This window comes from Oncorhynchus mykiss, chromosome Y (genome assembly GCF_013265735.2).
Source record: "Oncorhynchus mykiss isolate Arlee chromosome Y, USDA_OmykA_1.1, whole genome shotgun sequence".
Lineage (NCBI taxonomy): Eukaryota > Metazoa > Chordata > Actinopteri > Salmoniformes > Salmonidae > Oncorhynchus > Oncorhynchus mykiss.
This window is the reverse complement of record NC_048593.1, coordinates 32,039,307-32,044,760: the sequence shown is the minus strand read 5'-3', so window position 1 is coordinate 32,044,760 and position 5,454 is coordinate 32,039,307.

Here is a 5,454-nt window from a genome sequence, read left to right as displayed (position 1 = left end):
CCCACACCAAGCCCAACCCCTAACCCACACCAAGTTCAACACAGGCTAGCCCACACCAAGCCCAACACGTAACCCTCACCAGCCCAACACAGCCTGGTTCACACCAAGCCCAACACAGGCTAGCCCACACCAAACCAACACAGCCTAGCCCACACCAAGCCCAACACAGGCTAGCCCACACCAAGCTCATCACAGCCTAGCCCACACCAAGCCCAACACAAGCTAGCCCACACCAAACCCAAGACAGCCTAACCCACACCAAGCCCAACACATGCTAGCCCACACGAAGCCCAACACAGGCTAGCTAGCCCACACCAAGCCTAACACAGGCTAGCCCACACCAAGCCCACGCCTAGTCCACACCAAGCCCAACACAGCCTAGTCTACACCAAGCCCAACATAGTCTAGCCCACACCAAGCCCAACACAGGCTAGCCCACACCAAGCCCAACACAGGCCATCCAACACCTAGCCCAACAAGGGCTAGCCCACACCAAGCCCAACACAGGCTAGCTAGCCCACACCAAGCACAACACAGGCCAGCCCACACCAAGCCCAACACAGGCTTGCCCACACCAAGCCCAACACAGGCCAGTCAACACCTAGCCCAACACAGGCTAGCCCACACCAGCCCAACACAGGCTAGCCCACACCAAACCCAACACAGGCCAGCCCTCACCTAGCCCAACACAGGCTAGCCCACAACAAGCCCAACACAGACTTGCCCACACCAAACCCAACACGGCTAACCCACACCAAGCCCAACACAGGCTAGCTAACCCATTCCAAGCACAACACAGTTTAGCCCACACCAAGTCCAACACAGGCTAGCCCACACCAAGCCCAACCGCTAACCCACACCAAGTTCAACACAGGCTAGCCCACACCAAGCCCAACACGTAACCCACACCAGCCCAACACAGCCTGGTTCACACCAAGCCCAACACAGGCTAGCCCACACCAAACCAACACAGCCTAGCCCACACCAAGCCCAACACAGCCTAGCCCACACCAAGCTCATCACAGCCTAGCCCACACCAAGCCCAACACAAGCTAGCCCACACCAAACCCAAGACAGCCTAACCCACACCAAGCCCAACACATGCTAGCCCACACCAAGCCCAACACAGGCTAGCTAGCCCACACCAAGCCTAACACAAGCTAGCCCACACCAAGCCCACGCCTAGTCCACACCAAGCCCAACACAGCCTAGTCTACACCAAGCCCAACATAGTCTAGCCTACACCAAGCCCAACACAGGCTAGCCCACACCAAGCCCAACACAGGCTAGCCCACACCAAGCCAACACAGGCTAGCCCACACCAAGCCCATCACAGCCTAGCACACACCAAGCCCAACATAGCATAGTCCACACAAAGCTCAACATAGTCTAGCCCACACCAGGCCCACCACAGGCTTCCCCACACCAAGCCCAACACAACCTAGCCCACACCAAGCCCAACACAGCCTTGCCCACACCAAGCCCAACACAGGCTAGCCCACAGCAAGCCCAACACAGCAAAACCCAACACAGGCTAGCCCACACCAGCCCAACACAGCCTTGCCCACACCAAGCCCAACACAGGCTAGCCCACAGCAAGCCCAACACAGCAAAACCCAACACAGGCTAGCCCACACCAGCCCAACACAGACTTGCCCACACCAAACCCAACACGGCTAACCCACACCAAGCCCAACACAGGCTAGCTAACCCACACCAAGCACAACACAGTTTAGCCCACACCAAGTCCAACACAGGCTAGCCCACACCAAGCCCAACCCCTAACCCACACCAAGTTCAACACAGGCTAGCCCACACCAAGCCCAACACGTAACCCACACCAGCCCAACACAGCCTGGTTCACACCAAGCCCAACACAGACTGGCCCACACCAAGCCAACACAGCCTAGCCCACACCAAGCCCAACACAGCCTAGCCCACACCAAGCTCATCACAGCCTAGCCCACACCAAGCCCAACACAAGCTAGCCCACACCAAACCCAAGACAGCCTAACCCACACCAAGCCCAACACAGGCTAGCTAACCCACACCAAGCACAACACAGTTTAGCCCACACCAAGTTCAACACAGGCTAGCCCACACCAAGCCCAACACGTAACCCTCACCAGCCCAACACAGCCTGGTTCACACCAAGCCCAACACAGGCTAGCCCACACCAAACCAACACAGCCTAGCCCACACCAAGCCCAACACAGGCTAGCCCACACCAAGCTCATCACAGCCTAGCCCACACCAAGCCCAACACAAGCTAGCCCACACCAAACCCAAGACAGCCTAACCCACACCAAGCCCAACACATGCTAGCCCACACGAAGCCCAACACAGGCTAGCTAGCCCACACCAAGCCTAACACAGGCTAGCCCACACCAAGCCCACGCCTAGTCCACACCAAGCCCAACACAGCCTAGTCTACACCAAGCCCAACATAGTCTAGCCCACACCAAGCCCAACACAGGCTAGCCCACACCAAGCCCAACACAGGCCATCCAACACCTAGCCCAACAAGGGCTAGCCCACACCAAGCCCAACACAGGCTAGCTAGCCCACACCAAGCACAACACAGGCCAGCCCACACCAAGCCCAACACAGGCTTGCCCACACCAAGCCCAACACAGGCCAGTCAACACCTAGCCCAACACAGGCTAGCCCACACCAGCCCAACACAGGCTAGCCCACACCAAACCCAACACAGGCCAGCCCTCACCTAGCCCAACACAGGCTAGCCCACAACAAGCCCAACACAGACTTGCCCACACCAAACCCAACACGGCTAACCCACACCAAGCCCAACACAGGCTAGCTAACCCATTCCAAGCACAACACAGTTTAGCCCACACCAAGTCCAACACAGGCTAGCCCACACCAAGCCCAACCGCTAACCCACACCAAGTTCAACACAGGCTAGCCCACACCAAGCCCAACACGTAACCCACACCAGCCCAACACAGCCTGGTTCACACCAAGCCCAACACAGGCTAGCCCACACCAAACCAACACAGCCTAGCCCACACCAAGCCCAACACAGCCTAGCCCACACCAAGCTCATCACAGCCTAGCCCACACCAAGCCCAACACAGGCTAGCCCACACCAAACCCAAGACAGCCTAACCCACACCAAGCCCAACACATGCTAGCCCACACCAAGCCCAACACAGGCTAGCTAGCCCACACCAAGCCTAACACAAGCTAGCCCACACCAAGCCCACGCCTAGTCCACACCAAGCCCAACACAGCCTAGTCTACACCAAGCCCAACATAGTCTAGCCTACACCAAGCCCAACACAGGCTAGCCCACACCAAGCCCAACACAGGCTAGCCCACACCAAGCCAACACAGGCTAGCCCACACCAAGCCCATCACAGCCTAGCACACACCAAGCCCAACATAGCATAGTCCACACAAAGCTCAACATAGTCTAGCCCACACCAGGCCCACCACAGGCTTCCCCACACCAAGCCCAACACAACCTAGCCCACACCAAGCCCAACACAGCCTTGCCCACACCAAGCCCAACACAGGCTAGCCCACAGCAAGCCCAACACAGCAAAACCCAACACAGGCTAGCCCACACCAGCCCAACACAGCCTTGCCCACACCAAGCCCAACACAGGCTAGCCCACAGCAAGCCCAACACAGCAAAACCCAACACAGGCTAGCCCACACCAGCCCAACACAGACTTGCCCACACCAAACCCAACACGGCTAACCCACACCAAGCCCAACACAGGCTAGCTAACCCACACCAAGCACAACACAGTTTAGCCCACACCAAGTCCAACACAGGCTAGCCCACACCAAGCCCAACCCCTAACCCACACCAAGTTCAACACAGGCTAGCCCACACCAAGCCCAACACGTAACCCACACCAGCCCAACACAGCCTGGTTCACACCAAGCCCAACACAGACTGGCCCACACCAAGCCAACACAGCCTAGCCCACACCAAGCCCAACACAGCCTAGCCCACACCAAGCTCATCACAGCCTAGCCCACACCAAGCCCAACACAAGCTAGCCCACACCAAACCCAAGACAGCCTAACCCACACCAAGCCCAACACAGGCTAGCTAACCCACACCAAGCACAACACAGTTTAGCCCACACCAAGTCCAACACAGGCTAGCCCACACCAAGCCCAACCCCTAACCCACACCAAGTTCAACACAGGCTAGCCCACACCAAGCCCAACACGTAACCCACACCATCCCAACACAGCCTGGTTCACACCAAGCCCAACACAGGCTAGCCCACACCAAGCCAACACAGCCTAGCCCACACCAAGCCCAACACAGCCTATCCCACACCAAGCTCATCACAGCCTAGCCCACACCAAGCCCAACACAAGCTAGCCCACACCAAACCCAAGACAGGCTAGCCCACACCAAGCCCAACACATGCTAGCCCACACCAAGCCCAACACAGGCTAGCTAGCCCACACCAAGCCTAACACAGGCTAGCCCACACCAAGCCCACGCCTAGTCCACACCAAGCCCAACACAGCCTAGTCTACACCAAGCCCAGCATAGTCTAGCCTACACCAAGCCCAACACAGGCTAGCCCACACCAAGCCCAACACAGGCTAGCCCACACCAAGCCCAACACAGGCTAGCCCACACCAAGCCAACACAGGCTAGCCCACACCAAGCCCATCACAGCCTAGCACACACCAAGCCCAACATAGCATAGTCCACACAAAGCCCAACATAGTCTAGCCCACACCAAGCCCAACACAGGCTTCCCCACACCAAGCCCAACACAACCTAGCCCACACCAAGCCCAACACAGCAAAGCCCACACCAAGCCCAACACAGCAAAGCCCAACACAGCCAAGCCCACACCAAGCCCAGCTAGAGGCGTGGGCTCATTCTAATATTTGTGGGAGCACACAGATTGTTTTTTGTGCAACCATTATTGAGAGTGTCATTCGAGTTTAAGTGTTTGGTGAATGTCCTTTTGTAAAATCCTGTACACTGCCAATGATGAAGTCTTTAAATATACTTAATTAAGTGAATGTGATTTATAAGAAACGTAACAGTTTATCTTGTAAAATGATATGTCTGATATTAACAACATTGTTGTCATTCTGATACAATGTATCACATTCCCTAAATATCCGTAAGGCCTGAAAATGATATGCATTGAGTTTTTGCATTGAGTTCATTCAATTGTAAAACCACATTATGATGAGAAGTGTCCCACAGACCAGTCATCCCATAGGGGATGATAAACAGAGAGAAGCACTGAAGAAATACACAACAATTTCACAGCAGAATTGTATGATGTATGTCAATAATGAGTGGCTATGGTTTTAATATATTAAAGTATATGTGTGTCAAGCATCTTTTAGTCTGGATGCCTCACTCTGTTGCCATGGTTTACCAACAGTGAGCACTAGACTAGAGGGTGTGTTTGCAAGATGGTACTGTCATTTTAT